The sequence below is a fragment of the Bufo bufo genome, chromosome 3 (assembly GCF_905171765.1).
Source record: "Bufo bufo chromosome 3, aBufBuf1.1, whole genome shotgun sequence".
Taxonomy (NCBI): Eukaryota; Metazoa; Chordata; class Amphibia; order Anura; family Bufonidae; genus Bufo; species Bufo bufo.
Window position 1 is genome coordinate 523,639,286 of NC_053391.1, and position 19,981 is coordinate 523,659,266.

The window sequence follows — 19,981 nt, forward strand, 5'->3', positions numbered from 1 at the left end:
AGGTCAGCCCATCAAAAACAAAGACTCAGTGTTTGAACTAATGAACTCACTACTGCTTCCAGAGGAAGTAGCCATTGTCAAGGTTAAGGCACATACCAGACAACAAACCCGTGAGGCTAGGGGCAACAACAGGGCAGATGGGGCTGCAAAAGAGGCAACAGTGAAGCCTTGGAAACCTGAGGTAACCCCTGTCGGCGTCCTGGAGCCTCACCACATGTCTGAAGAGGGGTTGTACTTTCCCCAGCAGCTGCAGATAAATAATGACAGTCTGACCAGTTACATACGGGCTCTAACAAAAAGGCTAGAATACACGCATAAATAGGTGTTTGCTTCACTTGCAGATCCTGACTCAGTAGAAGGAACTCACAACTTGCAGCCCAGAGACTGGGTGGTGATAAAAGTGCATGTGAGAAAAGGACTAGTTCCAAGATTTGATGGTCCTTTTCAAGTACTGTTAACCACCCACACCGCTGTAAAGGTTGAAGGAAAACCCAACAGGATACACGCTTCTCACTGCAAGAAAGTCTTGGAACCACAGGATGAAGGTCCTTCTGCAGACAGTGGCTCTGACCCTGAGCGTGTCAGCAGTGTTTCTTCCACTGATCGATGAATGGGACAATGCTTCAATACAGCACCATCAGGTGCTGTTTGAAGGAATGAATGAAAAGTGATAGACTTTTGGATCTGTACTCACAGTCCTCTGAGTTCAGCCAGTATGCCCTATTTCGCCGTGCCCCTCAGTTTTTCTGAATTGACTGAACTGGCCAACTCTACTATCTTTTTCATAAGCATGAAGCAGGTTAAGTCCAAACTAAAAACAGGGAGGTACCCTTACCTGTTGCAGGATGGGCTGAGCCCCCCTGGCTCATGGTAAACAGATCAGTGCCACCAGTTGATTATAGCTCTACCCCCTGGAACGAGAACATGTGGTGCAATGTGTCATGCTTTCCAAGTTGGACACACTGTTATTGTTTGAAAATACGGTCGAAAGGTATGTCTTTTAGTCCTCATGATAAATTCGGCTGCAATGACTCTAATTCAAACAGCCTGGTGCAGTGTGTTGGTATAGAGCCTGTAAAGGGTAAGAATCTGGCCTGCAACAACCGTACCTTAGTTGATTTAATTGCTGGAATAACCTTTAACTCCTCAGAGGGTCAGGAAAAGGGACCAAAACTGGCAGAAGGTGTCCGACTGGCCAAATTGATAACTCAGTTGTTTAATAGTACGGTGGTTGCAGTCCCAGAAGATATATTCCTGGTCTGTGGGCATAAGCCATACAAGTGGTTGCTCAGAAATGTCACTGGTTTATGTACAATCGCCCGGCTTACTCCTGCAACCTTTATAATACCCCATTCCGACATAGATATGTTTATTAATAAAGTTTATAAGAAGTGGAAACAATATCGAGATTATTGAGAGTATCTGTGGTACTGTTCCCCCTGAAGGGAATCCTTAGGGCAGAATAGGATTAGCTTGTTCGGAAGTACCTTTGGGCGGTAACAGTTCACAGATTTCTCAAAATGGAATTGTGAGAGATAGAACTCCATCTTGTATATCCTATATCTATCTGAACCAGAGTTCAATCAGAGGTTATTCAAATTTTAGACAAGTTTCAGCTCTTTGCAGGCATGCTGGGGGGAATTCAGCTGACAACCCAGCTCCCCCCCCCCCTTCCTGTTCTATTTCTATAAATGCTAGTTTCTGCTGTTCTAAGTTTAAGATCCTCTTTCTGATAAAGAGGTTTTTCATTTCTTCTGTCTTTGTGGTTTATGTGCTGCACGGCTGTTGGGCGTCTACCAATAATTATGGTATAAGATTGTCTGCTAATGTTACAATAAAGTAGATTAATGATTACAACCATTGCGTGTATCAGCCTTCAATGTGCACATTACGCTATTTGAATTCGGAACCCATAATCATAGACGCAGGGGTAATTGCCCTCACAGGGCAGCGCGATTGTAGTGGGTCGGTTTGGCTTGGGACAACATAAAAAAAAGGGCATTAAAGGGGCAGAAGGGGGCAGAAGGGGGCAGAGGCTCCAGCCCTCTTTTAGCCCTATGTGTGCACGTCCCTGCTCTGCATAGCCAAGTTGACAACTCTCCACCTGGCCAAGTTGCTGACAATGCAATCACTAGCTTACCACTTAGTGTATTTAGCTGTCTTAGGGAACTGATGGTGTGGGTTATTGACTGTGGGCACTCTTCTTACCCAACAAAAAGAGTTAAACATTTATGGTATAGTAACAGTCTGTGAAGGCATAATTGATATGCACATTGTCTGCTCTAACATGAAATAGACAAACCCATTATATAACAAAGTAAAAATTATGATTTTATTTTAATAGTATTCAGAAGACATAATGTAACTGAAAAGACATTACACATATACACAAGGGTGCAATTACTCTTATGATCTCAATGTATGAAATCTTGTTTAGCAAATAGCTATTTACTCTTGAGGAAATCAGTGAAACTCCAGAATCTGCATTAGTAGACTTACAATTTATCTTCCCAGGTTTTCTTCAGATTTATATTCTACCATTTTCTGCATACGGTAATAAGGTGTTTTATCATAATAATACAGTTACAATTCATTTTGGTAATTAGTTAGAACATACAGAAATATTCACTTGCTGAGTGAAGAGAACAAAATTGATATATAAATTGTAAAATTAGTCATTACAATTTACAAACATTGTAAAGAACTATAATCTAATATTCTCTGGGTTGTATTAATTATGCAAATATGCACAATTATGCACAATAACTAGCATACTTTGTTATGAGTAGCAGTGAGACCTCATTTTTTTTACAATCTGCAATTATCTACAGAGAATGTATTTTTACATATGTCATGCTTTGATGTAATCTCTCCTAAAGGGGTTATCTGATTTGGTTAAAACCCACAGGATTGCAGCCAGGTGTATAAACCAGAGAACAAACCTTATCTCACCTGCTAAAGATCCCTCTGTTCCAGTGGTAAATATCCAGTACTAGGACTTTTAGCTTCTGTTGGACCAGAAGTGATGAAATAATGTCCTTCATTCCCATGTCTCCTCAGTACACTGCTGAATGACCATGGCTACTTAGGCCAGTGATTAGTTAAGTAGTCACATGACCTATAGACATGACTATCTATTTGATGGTGTCCAGAAGACCATAGGAATGAAACACTTAAAGGCTATGTACACTTTTGGGGAAATTGTATTATTATTATTATTATTATTATTATTGCTTTGTACTCATTTTGAGCTAAATATCACTTTTTAAATTGGTCTTTAAAAAAATAATATATGGAGCCATTTTCTATGTACAGGACTGAGTTTCTATAGTAGCAGGATCTAAATTTTCTATCTGATCCATTAGCCAACTCACCTGATGGGTAGAGATGGCCTTGCGGTTCGCGTCGTTTTGCGGCAAACTTTGCTCGTTCACGTACGCCGAACAGGTGAAAATATGGAGATGTCCGCCGGCAAAATATTATTTTACATTGTGAAGAACTTTGATCCATGACACATGCATCAGGTGGTACAGGACAGCCAATTGAGACGTTTCAGCACATGGACATACCCCCTACCTTAAAAATAAACCCGACCTGGCCACCATTTTATATTCAGTCTTTTGCCAATGTAGGGAGAGGTCGCTGTGTGGAGCAGGGACAGACTGTTAGGGACACCAAACGCTAGCTAATAGGGCCACAAAAGTCCTTTCAAGGACTGGTATAGGTGTGCTATCGATAGGTGTGACTTACTGAGGGGTGTAATATAATTATAATATATTTTCTAACAGAAAATATATTATAGTACATTTGTATTGTGCAGCAGTTGTGTGCGGTTCTGCTAGGATACTGCAGCTCCACAGAGTGCCAAACGCTATTGGAACAAATAAATTCTACTGGTGTGATATAGTTGCCCCCCAAAAAAACTGATTGAAGCAGGGGTGTTATATACCAATAATATACTTTCTATAAAGTGCATTTAGGTAGTGCATCATTCATTTTGCGGTTTTGCTGCGTTAACGCAGCTGCAGATAGTGACAAACGCCATTGGAACAAATAATTTCTACTCGTGTGTTATACCAGTTGCCCCCCGCAAAAAAATAATAATAATTGAAGCAGTGGTGTTATATACCAATTATATTCTTTCTATATAGTGCATTTGGGTAGTGCAGCATTGGTTTGTGGTTTTGCTGCGTTACCTCAGCTACAGATAGTGACAAACGACATTGGAACAAATAATTTCTACTGGTGTGATATACCAGATGCCCCCCAAATAAAGTGATTGAAGCAGGGGTGTGATATACCTTCTTCCACAAATTCTGCTCTTCTATAGGGACTTTTGTCACAGGGTCATTTTGAAAATGACCAGTAGAGGAAGAGGCAGGGGTGGTAGGGGTCGGGCAGGTGCACCAGGCCGGAGCCTAAGTGGGAAATTTGCAGAAGGTGCGTGCGATTACGTCAAAGAACGCACCAGACTTGGTTGAGTGGCTCACTCAGCCTTCCGCTTCTGCACCCTCCTCATCTTCGCTATCTGCACTCTCTTCACTCTCTGCTGTGTGCACCCCCAAAGACACCACCACCACCATATCCCCTCCGCTCAAGTCAGAGGAATTATTTTCACATCCATTACAAGACATTACCGATGCTCAGCCATTCTTGGCATTAAATCAGGAAGAGTAGGTATCAATGGTTGCCACGCAGCAGTATGACGACAGAACCCAGATCAGCCCAAGGAGGGTGGTCCACGCTGTTGATGCCTACTCCGAGATCTCTAATGTCAGTAGTTGTGAAGGGGGAAATAATGATGTGTCTATGAACGTCACGTGGGTGCCCACAAGAGAGGAAGAGGAGGGGAGTTCAGAGGGAGAGACGGAGCAGCAGATAGGGAGAAGGAGAAGAAGCAGGTAGAACTTACAGTGCACAGGAGGCAAAAAGCAGACTGCTTATGTATCTGGAATGAGCCATCCACCAAGCACGATCACATCTGTTGCTCCCAGAACACCAGCACTTGGCTCTGCAGTGTGGGCTTTTTTTTAACTTATCCACTGCTGACAATAGTGTTGACATATACAGCCAGTGCTGTCAATGCATACGTCATGGTAAGCCCAACACTCACCTAGGGACAACCGCCTTAAGGTCGCATTTGGCATCCCATCACCGAGCCCAATGGGAGCATCACCGTCAGAACACACAAAGACACACTCTTGGTGCTCCACGTCCTGCCTTTTCTTCTTTCCTTCTTCTCTCTCCTCCCATTTGTCCTCCACCCCACCTTCCACCGTGCCATCATCACGTTCATCTGTAAAAAGGAAGGCATCTGTGGTCCAAATGTTCAAACGTAAAAAGATGATGACCCTCTTGCCCATAGGCTGACCGTCGGCTTGTCGGAACTGCTAGCCCACCAACTACTGCCATATAAATTGGTGTACTCGGAGGCCTTTAGAAAATTTGTGGCCATTGGCACACCACAATGGAAGGTACCCAGAAGGAAATATTTCTCCCAGAAGGGCATCCCGGAGCTATATGGCCACGGTCAGCGGCAAGTGAATGTATCTCTGGCACACGGTGTCGGTGCCAAGATACAGCTGACCACAGACACGTGGTCTAGCAAACACGGGCAGGGAAGGTACATAACTTTTACTGCCCACTGGGTGAACTTTCTGACGGCCATCAAGCATGCCACCCGTGGCAGCCGGGTGGATTTGGTGTTACCACCACCGATTGCATGCAGGCCTGCCTCTACTTCTCCTCTTACTCCATCATCCGTCTCCTCCTTGGCTGACTCCTCCTTTTCAACTGCTACCGCCTCTTCCGCTGTGCCCCCCAAGCTCCCCAGAACCTATTCAACGTGCCAGGTGAGACATTGCCATGCTGTGCTTCAGCTGTTGTGCCTGGAAGCCAAGAGCCACACTGGTCCTGCACTCCTTTCAACTTTGCGGTCACAGACCGATCAGTGGCTAACCCCGCTCAATTTGACATTAGGTAAATTGGTGTACGACAACGGTACCAATCTGCTGAGCGGGCTGAAACATGGCAAAATGACACACGTGCCGAGCATGGCACATGTCCTGAACTTAGTCGTGCAGCCATTCGTTTCCAAATACCCCGGGGTCCAGGACAACTTGCGGCAGGCTTGGAAAATCTCTGGCCTTGCTGAAGTTCAGCGGTGACAGATGTCTGATTTTTGACTGTCCGACGTGCTGGAACTCCACCATGTATATGCTTGATATGCTATTCCAGCAGAAACATGCAGACTTAACGACTTACATTTGATGAGATTACCAAACTGGTCAGTCGCAGCCATGGCACCATCAGTGACATCGTACCTTACGTCTTCTTTCTGGAGCATGCATTGCGTTGTGTTATTGATCAAGCCGTCGTGGAGCAGGAGCAGGAAGATGAGGAATCGCAATGCTGGATGAATTCCCAGGGGGGGCTACTCCATCTGAGACAAGTCAACAGGAGTCTAAAGAGGAGTCAGAGGAGGATGTTGCCGGGGCGGAGGAGGAGCAAGAAGAGCATGCTTTAAACTTTTCTGGGATGGTGGCTGGGGGGAGGACAAGGAGTAGGAGCAAGAAAAGCAGGATTTGAGGGGGACTTTAAACATTTCTGGGATCCCTGGTGTTGTCCGTGGCTGGGGGGAGGAGACCAAAGACGACATTATCCTGGACAATGAGCAGGAGCCAGGCTACTCCACCGCTTCCAGTTTAGTGCAAATGGGGGCTTTCATGCTCCAGTGTTTGTAGAGGGACCCCCGTGTAAAAAAGCATAAATGGCAAGGACCAGTAATGGGTGGCAACGTACTTAGACCCCCGGTAAAAACACAAAATGGCAGACATGTTACTACCATCACAGAGGGCTGGCAGAATGTAGCACTTCCAGGCCTCGCTTCGAGAAATGCTGCATTCTGCTTTTGTGGGCACTAGCAGAGGAATTTCTACTCACAGAGAAACAGTTGCGAGTACCAATCTAACAGCGCATGCAGGAAGAGGGCGGTTGAAGATGTGTTGGTCACTTCAGATATGAGATCATTCTTGCAGCCAACCCATCGACAGCCGCCTCCCGGATCCAGCCTCAGGAAATGCCTAGACCAACAGGTGTCTAACTACATAGGGTTAACTGTCGATGTGGATGCTCTAAGAAGCGAGGAACCCCTGGACTACTGGATGTGCACGCTTGACCTGTGGCCAGAGCTGGCACAATTGTTAGTGGAACTGTTGTCCAGTGTTCTGTGCTAAAGGAAGTTCAGCACAGCTGGGGGTGTCGTGACCGATAAGCGCACTCGCCTAGCTCACGAAAGTGTGAACTACCTCACATTTCTAAAAATTAATGAGGCATGGATCTCAAAGGAATTCAACACCTGTGACGACCACGTTTAATTTAATTTCCTTATGCCAGCCCACACATATCTGCCACCACACTGAACAAATATCAGTCCCTGTCTTAGGTAAATACAGCGGCATAAAAGGCCTTTTCTGTCCATTGAATGCCTAATGTTTTGGGTCTCCGAGGAATTCAACTCCTGTGACGACCATGTGTTTCAACTATTATCATTAGGGTTTTTTTTCAAAAGGGGGTATTTCGTTAGCCATGTTTTTAATCCAATTTTATATTTTTAGTTCTTTAAACATATGTATTTGACCTGTATTTGTACTGGCCTTCAGTAAAATTGATATCCATTGACCATCTAATAGACCTCCAGCCACATACTTACTTTTATGTACGCTGAACGCATAATTTTGGGGAAAATTGATATCCAATGACCGTGTAATCTACCTTTAGCCCCATTCTCGTTCTTTCATGTACGCTGAATGCATAATTTTTGGGACCTGTAATACACTGGCCTGCTGTAAAATTAATATCCAATGACTGTATAATCTACCTCCAGCCACATACTTACTTGTTCTTTTATGTACGCTGAATTAATAATTGTTGTAGCCTCGGAGGAATTCAACACCAGTGACGACCACGTGTTATCGAAATTTCAACTATTATCATTAGGAGTTTTTTCATGAGGGGGGATTTCGTTAGCTATGTTTTTAATCCAATTTTATATTTTTAGTTCTTTTAAACATATGTATTTAACCTGTATTTGTACTCGCCTGCAGTAAAATTGATATCTATTGACTGTGTAATATACCTCCGGCCACATAATCACTGGATCTTTTCTGTCTGGTGAATGCCTAATGTTTGGGGCCTGTAGTCCAGTGGCCTACAGTAAAATTTTCATCCATTGACCACATAATGTACCTCAATTCACATAATCAGAATTTATTTAATGTCCGGTGAATGCCTAATTTTAAAGGCCCCTACTACCGTGACCTAAAATAAAAAATTTCTAGGCTACAACAGGACACATTTCAGAGAATTTCCCTTTAGGATGCATAAAAATGTCCCCTGATTAAGATACATATTTTTTGTTGGAATTTTTATCATTAATCCCCCTCTAATTTGTCACTGTCCATGTTGTGGGACTATTTGTAGTCTTCTACTAAGTGTTTGTTGGCTGCAAATATGAGCTGAAGGTTTTTCAGGTTCGCCTGCCATTAAAGTGAATGGGGCCCGCTGCAAACTTGCGGTTCACGAACATTTGATCGGGATCTCGTTTTGAACCATCCCGGCCGATGTTCGTCCATCACAACTGATGGGCTCCTTATCTCTAATCTCTGACCTTATAAGCACTCATTGTAGCTCACTGTGGCTTGAAATTGATTATGACCTTTCAGTAATTTAGGAATAATATACTGTAAAATGGCTCACCCCTCTTTCTCTATGGATAAAAGGAGGGTGCACTATCCACTGGCACACCCAGGCCAATATAGTAAAATGGTGTAAAGCTGCTAAGTGAAAGGCACACCTCTTTACTGAAAAAGTATAGCTTATATGGCAGTATAGTCTTCCAAAACTTTATTACAAAAATATATACAATACAATATATACAAAATATAATTAAACCTACTACATGTACTTGATTGTTTGATAATTCCTGATAGGGCCCCAATTTAATACATATTGTTATTCATCATAATAATAATCAAACAATCAATATATAATGTTCGGTACAAATAGTAAAATGATCAATTCATACAGTAAATCAAAAAAAGATAAAAATATACAAGATATATGTTAAAAGATATTCAATTCATGTTCAGTGCATGATCCAAAAATGTTTAGTTCATCAACTGCAAAGTCAGTTCATAGACCAAATAGATATCCTCTCTTAAAAATATGTCCAATAGGTTACTGGATATTCATATAGTATTATTGTTGATAATATCTTGAATATTGATTTGTTATGGGAGTAGGATATTGTTATAGCTGGTAATTGTAAATTTCTATCATATCAAAGTTGGCCTTATAGGTGTAGATTGTGCGCTTACAGTAATAGAAAGTTTAGTCAGCCACGTGCTTGTGGTGTTGTGCTGTTTGTAGTCACTTTGGCGTTATAGCCATAAGGCAGCTACTGCACACATATGTCTATTGCGTCCTGCCATATAAGATAACTGTCGTACTAGTTTGTTGTTACGTTCGTTGAATCAGTGTTATATCCAATGTAGCACCTATTTGGCCATCAGGAGGCTTCCGCTCGGATATATCACTCACCGACTGGTAGTTTATATCGGGTAATAGATTGCGGTATTCAGCAACTCCGATTTTGGTATTGTGGCTGCAGGGTGCAGAAGTGCATAATTCAGAATTTATATTTTGTGTGCAAAGTTTACCCTAATGTGGAAAGGCTATTCTGATTTTGAGCCCTAACAGCCAAAGAGGATCCAAGATTTAACATTAACTGGCAGCTGAACACTGCACTCTTGCACCCTGCAGCCACAATACCAGAATCGGAGTTGCTGAATAAAAAATGTATTGTTGCTTTTTGGTCACATTTTTCCTTTTTTTTTTATTATGATTAAGTGTGTCCACACCCCGCCCGCCTGGGAATCCCAGGAATGGCTTCCTATCTGAAGCTGAAGTTTATTTTTTATTTTTGGTTCGGTTAATAAAGTAACAAGCAAAATAGTCCTGCTTAGATGCTTTTGCCCCTGTAACTGATACAGGTTTCTTCTCAGAATGTCCTAGTCATTCACATAGTTATCACTATCAGATGGACATGGCGTCGTTTAAAGGGATTTTATATTACTTTGATGAGAATGGGAGCAATTTATAGTTTGGAAATATTAATTTCAATAAAAAGAGAATAATGAAAATATATATATTTTTTGTTACAAAGACCAATTGAAAAAATGATTTTTAGCCCAAAATAAATAAAATGGAATCATAAATAAATTGCCTCTGAAGATGTACATAGCTTTTAAGCTTGTGAGGTTTTTTTTTTTTCAGTTTTTTTTTGTATTGTAAGCCTGGCTGTGTAACATCCTGAAGTATGTCACTACACTTCTTTCACCCTGCTTCATAATGTTAAGTGTGAATGTATTGTCATCTAGTGTAACATAACTGTGCATTTGCCTTTATATATATATTTCTATGCCTGTATTTTATATATTTGCTGTAATTCCCAATGTACACCAGCAGGTGGCAGCAGTATGCAGCAGGTCAGAGTTAGCTTCTAGGCTGGAATAGACCATTCCAGGATAGCTCCCCCCTTTCTGAGGAGGAGTGGACTGTTCCCACATCCTACTTCAGGGGGAGGAAGGAAAGTTCTAGGCAGTGTGAGCCACCCCCCTGTTGGGGTAGGCTGTGTTAGTAGGAGCTCCCAGAAACAGGGATCCCAACCTAGGATCCAAGCCTCGGCTGAGGCCCAAGATCAACCTTCCCAGCCTGAGTCCCCTACCTCAGCTGGTGGACAAGGAAAGCAGCTCTTCACAGACATATAGATCTCCAGGAAGACAACATCATTCCCTGCGAGCAGTTCTGTAAGTACAGATCTAAAGACAAAGAGAAGATAAGTACCTCATCAGCTAGTCAGACCCATATCAAGCAGACTAAAGACAGAGCAGAAGATAGATACCTGCCAGATTCTACTAGGCGTATGTACAAGAAGCAGAATAGATATAAATTCCTGCCACATATTGCCACTACCTGTTGGGATCCTAGACTATTGCTGTACCTGTATGGATCAAAGCTGCATAACACCAAGTAAAGACAAGTTGGACCCTATTATCTGTTTGGATTTCAATTATTCCTCAATTACTCCTGTAGTGCTAACCACACTCAATTTATTGCATGTGAGCCAGGATACAGGAGTCCAGCCGTACCAAGGTAGGAGACACCGTTGACACTACACAGAGACATTATCCCCCTCTGGCATTCCTCACCTGGTACGTGAGCTATAACATCTTAAAGGGCCCTGCTACAGTACCTGCGCAAGCTGCAATTGGCACCACGAACTATTACACATATAAACTGACCCACTGCATAGCATCCCCACTGACCCAGTGTCCTGCTCATTGCAGCTGCTCCACTGTTGATTTTAGAAAATGTCAGACAGCCCCTTTAATATACTGGATGGATGTTTTATATGCTGCTCTTCTCTGCATTAGTAAGCATCTTGGGTGTACCTACTATGAATGTGAGAAAAAAAAAACATGCAGTGGAGTTGTCATCTGGATTTCAATAAGATTCTTTCTTCTTTCATAGATTTTATCACATTGAAAATACAGTTTTAAAAACACAAACATATTTTTTTTTACCATGTTTGAAATGTGTTATTTTTAAACACCTAGTAAAGTAAAGCTTCCTCTTATCCCTGATAAGAGGAACAAACCAGAGATCCTGTTCTAAATTGAATATAAAACTGATTTCTGTAAAGACACATGTCCAACCCAAATAATGTGTATAATACTGGCAACAATCTGCCTGCAAAATTCAGCACAGAATTAATTTATTGTCAGCACTTTTATGTGAAATTTTTTATATATTTTTTTTAAAGCCAATGATTGTTTACTTCAAGACACAACTGCATTTTCAGCTTGAGGTTTTTGGTGCGGATCTACAACAAAAACTGCAAAGAAAACACACCGGAATTATATGGACATGTACAGAGCTTTTTTATGTTTCCCATTCATGTCAATGGGATATTCAGTGCGGATTCTGCCCCAAGATACGGCATGCTTCTCATTTTTTTCCACACTTCTTTTTTCTATGTGAAAAAAAAAATCAAGTGCTGTTTCCCATTGAAATGAATGTTCTAAGATGTTTTTTGGAGCTAATTTTGAGGCAGAAACACTCAAAGATTAGTGTCAAAAAATCTGTGTGAACTAGCCATGAGGGTGGCTTGTGGACCACTATCATATACGAATTTGAAAAAAATTATTTAACCACCTCAGCCCCCCTAGCTTAAACACCCTTAATGACCAGGCCACTTTTTAAACTTCTGCACTACACTACTTTCACCGTTTATTGCTCGGTCATGCAACTTACCACCCAAATGAATTTTACCTCCTTTTCTTCTCACTAATAGAGCTTTCATTTGGTGGTATTTCATTGCTGCTGACATTTTTACTTTTTTTGTTATTAATCGAAATTTAACGAAATTTTTGCAAAAAAATGACATTTTTCACTTTCAGTTGTAAAATTTTGCAAAAAAAACTAATTTTTCTCTAAATTTATTGTTATACATGTCTTTGATAAAAAAAAAAATTTGGGTAAAAAAAAAAAATGGTTTGGGTAAAAGTTATAGCGTTTACAAACTATGGTACAAAAATGTGAATTTCCGCTTTTTGAAGCAGCTCTGACTTTCTGAGCACCTGTCATGTTTCCTGAGGTTCTACAATGGCCAGACAGTACAAACACCCCACAAATGAACCCATTTCGGAAAGTAGACACCCTAAGGTATGCGCTGATGGGCATAGTGAGTTCATAGAACTTTTTATTTTTTGCCACAAGTTAGCGGAAAATGATGATTTATTATTATTTTTTTCTTACAAAGTCTCATATTCCACTAACTTGTGACAAAAAATAAAAACTTCCATGAACTCACTATGCCCATCACGAAATACCTTGGGGTGTCTTCTTTCCAAAATGGGGTCACTTGTGGGGTAGTTATACTGCCCTGGCATTTTAGGGGCCCAAATGCGTGCAAAGTAGTTTGAAATCAAAATCTGTAAAAAATGGCCGGTGATATCCGAAAGGTGCTCTTTGGAATGTGGGCCCCTTTGCCCACCTAGGCTGCAAAAAAGTGTCACATGTGGTATTGCCGTACTCAGGAGAAGTTGGGAAATGTGTTTTGGGGTGTCATTTTACATATACCCATGCTGGGTGAGAGAAATATCTTGGCAAATGACAACTTTTCCCATTTTTTTATACAAAGTTGGCATTTGACCAAGATATTTATCTCACCCAGCATGGGTAGATGTAAAATGACACCCCAAAACACATTGCCCAACTTCTCCTGAGTACGGAAATACCACATGTGTGACACTTTTTTGCAGCCTAGGTGGGCAAAGGGGCCAACATTCCAAAGAGCACCTTTCGGATTTCACCGGTCATTTTTTACAGATTTTGATTTCAAACTACTTTGCACGCATTTGGGCCCCTAAAATGCCAGGGCAGTATAACTACCCCACAAGTGACCCCATTTTTGGAAAGAAGACACCCCAAGGTATTCCGTGAGGGGCATGGCGAGTTCCTAGAATTTTTTATTTTTTGTCACAAGTTAGCGGAATATGATGTTTTTTTCTCCCTTTCCGCTAACTTGGGACAAAAATTTCAATCTTTCATGGATAGGGATGAGCGAACCCGAACTGTATAGTTCGGGTTCGTACCGAATTTTGGGGTGTCCGTGACACGGACCCGAACCCAAACATTTTCGTAAAAGTCCGGGTTCGGTGTTCGGCGCTTTCTTGGCGCTTTTTGAAAGGCTGCAAAGCAGCCAATCAACAAGCGTCATATAACTTGCCCCAAAAGGCCATCACAGCCTTGCCTACTATTGGCATGGCTGTGATTGGCCAGTGCAGCATGTGACCCAGCCTCTATATAAGCTTGGGTCACGTAGCGCTGCACGTCACTCTGCTGATTCAAGCATAGGGAGAGGTTGCAGCTGCGACGTTAGGGCGAGATTAGGCAGATTAACTCCTCCAAAAGACTTCATTCTGTGATCGATCTGCAGCTGTGGATCATTGAAGTGCTAATATCGACTTGCTCACTTTTTTGAGGCTGCCCAGAGCGTTTTTAGATCACTTTTTTCTGGGGTGATCGGCAGCCATTTTGTGACTTGTGGTGCGCCAGCACAAGCTATCACCAAGTGTATTTAACCATCAATAGTGTGGTTATTTTGTGCTATATCCTACATCAGCTGCAGGCTGAGCCTGTGTCACGGAAGTGCATTTAACCATCAACAGTCTGGTTATTTTTTGGCCATATACTACATCAGCTGCAGGCTGAGCCTGTGTCACCGAAGTGCATTTAACCATCAACAGTCTGGTTAATTTTTTGGCCATATACTACATGAGGGGCAAGTTGAGCCTGTCACCCAGCGCCTAAAAAATAGACCTGACATTTCTATTCAACCAAATCTGTACTGTTTTAGCTGGTCAAGTTATTTGTAGTGACCGTAAAAGCACACTTTTTGTTAAGGGTTGAAAAACTATTCCCAAATTTGCCATTCTCAAAATAACTAGTTTCTGGTATATGAGGCCTACTTGAAATCTATCCCAAAAAGGATATCTTACATTGAAGGTGCTGATAGTGTCATTCATAAAAACCTAAGACACACGCTACCGTGCAGATAGAAGTCTAATTCTGTGATTAAACCTATACCTGTCACACAGCGCAAAAAAAAAACCAGGCCTGACATTTCTATTCAACCAAATCTGTACTGTTTTAGCTGGTCAAGTTATTTGTAGTGACCGTAAAAGCACACTTTTTGTTCTGGGTTGAAAAACTATTCCCAAATTTGCCATTCTCAAAATTGTGGTGAACGGGAACAATGAGGAAAACATCTAATAAGGGACGCGTACGCGGACGTGGACATGGTCGTGGTGCTGTTAGTGGATCCTCTGGTGCTGGGAGAGAACGTGGCCGTTCTGCCACAGCCACACGTCCTAGTGAACCAACTACCTCATGTCCCAGTAGCCAGCAGAATTTACAGTGATATTTGGTGGGGCCCAATGCCGTTCTAAGGATGGTAAGGCCTGAGCAGGTACAGGCATTAGTCAATTGGGTGGCCGACAGTGGATCCAGCACGTTCACATTATCTCCCACCCAGTCTTCTGCAGAAAGCGCACAGATGGTGCATGAAAACCAAGCCCATCGGTCTGTCACATCACCCCCATGCATATCAGGGAAACTGTCTGAGCCTCAAGTTATGCAGCAGTCTCTTATGCTGTTTGAAGACTCTGCTGCCAGGGTTTCCCAAGGGCATCCACCTAGCCCTTCCCCAGGGGTGGAAGAGATAGAATGCACTAACGCACAACCACTTATTTTTCCTGATGATGAGGACATGGGAATACCACCTCAGCACGTCTCTGATGATGACGAAACACAGGTGCCAACTGCTGTGTCTTTCTGCAGTGTGCAGACTGAACAGGAGGTCAGGGATCAAGACTGGGTGGAAGACGATGCAGGGGACGATGTGGTCCTAAACCCCACATGGAATTAAGGTCGTGCCACTGACTTTCACAGTTCGGAGGAAGAGGCAGTGGTGAGACCGAGCCAACAGCGTAGCAAAAGAGGGAGCAGTGGGCAAAATCAGAACACCCGCCGCCAAGAGACTCCGCCTGCTACTGACCGCCGCCATCTTGGACCGAGCACCCCAAAGGCAGCTTCAAGGAGTTCCCTGGCATGGCACTTCTTCAAACAATGTGCTGACGACAAGACCCGAGTGGTTTGCACGCCGTGCCATCAGAGCCTGAAGCGAGGCATTAACGTTCTGAACCTTAGCACAACCTGCATGACCAGGCACCTGCATGCAAAGCATGAACTGCAGTGGAGTAAACACCTTAAAAACAAGGAAGTCACTCAGGCTCCCCCTGCTACCTCTTCTGCTGCTGCCGCCTCGGCCTCTTCTGCTGCTGCCGCCGCCTCGGCCTCTTCTGCTGCTGCTACCGCCGCCTCGGCCTCTTCTGCTGCTGCTGCCGCCGCCTCGGCCTCTTCCTCTGCCTCTGCCTCTGGAGGAACGTTGGCACCTGCCGCCCAGCAAACATGGGATGTATCACCAACACCACCACCTGCGTCACCAAGCATCTTAACCATGTCACACGGCAGCGTTCAGCTCTCCATCTCACAAACATTTGAGAGAAAGCGTAAATTCCCACCTAGCCACCCTCGATCCCTGGCCCTGAATGCCAGAATTTCTAAACTACTGGCCTATGAAATGCTGTCATTTAGGCTGGTGGACACACACAGCTTCAAACAGCTGATGTCACTTGCTGTCCCACAGTATGTTGTTCCCAGCCGCCACTACTTCTCCAAGAGAGCCGTGCCTTCCCTGCACAAACAAGTGTCTGATAAAATCAAGTGTGCACTGTGCAACGCCATCTGTGGCAAGGTCCACCTAACCACAGATACGTGGACCAGTAAGCACGGCCAGGGACGCTATATCTCCCTAACTGCACACTGGGTAAATGTAGTGGCGGCTGGGCCCCAGGCGGAGAGCTGTTTGGCGCACGTCCTTCCGCCGCCAAGGATCGCAGGGCAACATTCTTTGCCTCCTGTCTCCTCCTCCTCCTACTCAGCTTCCTCCTCCTCTTCTTCCACCTGCTCATCCAGTCAGCCACACACCTTCACCACCAACTTCAGCACAGCCCGGGGTAAACGTCAGCAGGCCATTCTGAAACTCATATGTTTGGGGGACAGGCCCCACACCGCACAGGAGTTGTGGCGGGGTATAGAACAACAGACCGACGAGTGGTTGCTGCCGGTGAGCCTCAAGCCCGGCCTGGTGGTGTGCGATAATGGGCGAAATCTCGTTGCAGCTCTGGGACTAGCTGGTTTGACGCACATCCCTTGCCTGGCGCATGTGCTGAATTTGGTGGTGCAGAAGTTCATTCACAACTACCCCGACATGTCAGAGCTGCTGCATAAAGTGCGGGCCGTCTGTTCACGCTTCCGGCGTTCACACCCTGCCGCTGCTCGCCTGTCTGCGCTACAGCGTAACTTCGGCCTTCCCGCTCACCGCCTCATATGCGACGTACCCACCAGGTGGAACTCCACCTTGCATATGCTGGACAGACTGTGTGAGCAGCAGCAGGCCATAGTGGAGTTTCATCTGCAGCACGCACGGGTCAGTCGCACTGCGGATCAGACACACTTCACCACCAATGACTGGGCCTCCATGCGAGACCTGTGTGCCCTGTTGCGTTGTTTCGAGTACTCCACCAACATGGCCAGTGGCGATGACGCCGTTATCAGCGTTACAATACCACTTCTATGTCTCCTTGAGAAAACACTTAGGGCGATGATGGAAGAGGATGTGGCCCAGGAGGAAGAGGAGGAAGAGGGGTCATTTTTAGCACTTTCAGGCCAGTCTCTTCGAAGTGACTCAGAGGGAGGTTTTTTGCAACACCAGAGGCCAGGTACAAATGTGGCCAGACAGGGCCCACTACTGGAGGACGAGGAGGACGAGGATGAGGAGGAGGTGGAGGAGGATGAGGATGAAGCATGTTCACAGCGGGGTGGCACCCAAAGCAGCTCGGGCCCATCATTGGTGCGTGGCTGGGGGGAAACACAGGACGATGACGATACGCCTCCCACAGAGGACAGCTTGTCCTTACCTCTGGGCAGCCTGGCACACATGAGCGACTACATGCTGCAGTGCCTGCGCAACGACAGCAGAGTTGCCCACATTTTAACGTGTGCGGACTACTGGGTTGCCACCCTGCTGGATCCCCGCTACAAAGACAATGTGCCCACCTTACTTCCTACACTGGAGCGTGATAGGAAGATGCGCGAGTACAAGCGCACGTTGGTAGACGCGCTACTGAGAGCATTCCCAAATGTCACAGGGGAACCAGTGGAAGCCCAAGGCGAAGGCAGAGGAGGAGCAAGAGGTCGCCAACGCAGCTGTGTCACGGCCAGCTCCTCTGAGGGCAGGGTTAGCATGGCAGAGATGTGGAAAAGTTTTGTCAACACGCCACAGCTAACTGCACCACCACCTGATACGGAACGTGTTAGCAGGAGGCAACATTTCACTAACATGGTGGAACAGTACCTGTGCACACCCCTCCACGTACTGACTGATGGTTCGGCCCCATTCAACTTCTGGGTCTCCAAATTGTCCACGTGGCCAGAGCTAGCCTTTTATGCCTTGGAGGTGCTGGCCTGCCCGGCGGCCAGCGTTTTGTCTGAACGTGTATTCAGCACGGCAGGGGGCGTCATTACAGACAAACGCAGCCGCCTGTCTACAGCCAATGTGGACAAGCTGACGTTCATAAAAATGAACCAGGCATGGATCCCACAGGACCTGTCCATCCCTTGTGCAGATTAGATATTAACTACCTCCCCTTAACAATATATTATTCTACTCCAGGGCACTTCCTCATTCAATACTATTTTTAATTTCATTTTACCATTATATTGCGGGGCAACCCAAAGTTGAATGAACCTCTCCTCTGTCTGGGTGCCGGGGCCTAAATGTGTGACTGTGGCCTGTTCCAGTGGTGGGTGACGTGAATCCTGATTCTCTGCTATGACATGAATACTTATTCTGTGCTGACATGAAGCCAGATTCTCTGTTACGCGACCTCTCTCCTCTGCCTGGGCCTAAATATGTGACAGTGGCCTGTTCCAGTGGTGGGTGACGTGAAGCCTGATTCTCTGCTATGACATGAAGACAGATTCTGTGCTGACATAAGGCCAGATTCTCTGTTACGGGACCTCTCTTCTCTGCCTGGGTGCCTGGGCCTAAATGTGTGACAGTGGCCTGTTCCAGTGGTGGGTGACGTGAAGCCTAATTTTCTGCTATGACATAAAGACTGATTATGCGCTGACATAAGGCCAGATTCTCTGTTACGGGACCTCTCTCCTCTTCCTGGGTGCCTGGGCCTAAATGTGTGACAGTGGCCTGTTCCAGTGGTGGGTGACGTGAAGCCTGATTCTCTGCTATGACATGAAGACAGATTCTGTGCTGACATAAGGCCAGATTCTCTGTTACGGGACCTCTCTCCTCTGCCTGGGTGCCTGGGCCTAAATGTGTGACAGTGGCCTGTTCCAGTGGTGGGTGACGTGAAGCCTGATTCTCTGCTATGACATGAAGACTGATTCTGCGCTGACATAAGGCCAGATTCTCTGTTACGGGACCTCTCTCCTCTGCCTGGGTGCCTGGGCCTAAATGTGTGACAGTGGCCTGTTCCAGTGGTGGGTGACGTGAAGCCTGATTCTCTGCTATGACATGAAGACAGATTCTGTGCTGACATAAGGCCAGATTCTCTGTTACGGGACCTCTCTCCTCTCCCTGGGTGCCTGGGTGCCTGGGCCAAAATGTGTGACAGTGGCCTGTTCCAGTGGTGGGTGACGTGAAGCCTGATTCTCTGCTATGACATGAAGACAGATTCTGTGCTGACATAAGGCCAGATTCTCTGTTACAGGACCTCTCTCCTCTGTCTGGGTGCCGGGGCCTAAATATGTGTTAGTGGCCTGTTCCAGTGGTGGGTGACATGAAGCCAGATTCTCTGCTATGGCATGAAGAGACTGATTCTCTGCTGACATGAAGCCAGTTTCTTTGCTATGGCATGAAGAGACTGATTCTCTGCTGACGTGAAGCCAGATTCTCTGCTATGGGACCTCTGTCCAATTGATATTGGGTCATTTTTATTTTTTTTATTTTTATTTTAATTCATTTCCCTATCCACATTTGTTTGCAGGGGATTTACCTACATGTTGCTGCCTTTTGCAGCCCTCTAGCTCTTTCCTGGGCTGTTTTACAGCCTTTTTAGTGCCCAAAAGTTTGGGTCCCCATTGACTTCAATGGGGTTCGGGACGAAGTTCGGTTCGGGTTCGGATCCCGAACCCGAACATTTCCGGGAAGTTCGGCCGAACTTCTCGAACCCGAACATCCAGGTGTTCGCTCAACTCTATTCATGGACTCAAT

The 19,981-nt window shown here is 44.8% G+C and overlaps 1 long non-coding RNA gene across 1 annotated transcript; it reads right to left on the reverse strand.

The window, feature by feature from the left end:
* Positions 1-259: 259 nt before the first annotated feature.
* Positions 260-18,437, reverse strand: LOC120993518. The gene is made up of 3 exons (XR_005777291.1): positions 18,427-18,437; positions 11,360-11,366; positions 260-593 (listed from the first exon to the last, which is right to left on the reverse strand). It is a non-coding gene; the product is annotated as an uncharacterized LOC120993518 (long non-coding RNA).
* Between the last annotated feature and the right edge of the window lie 1,544 nt (positions 18,438-19,981).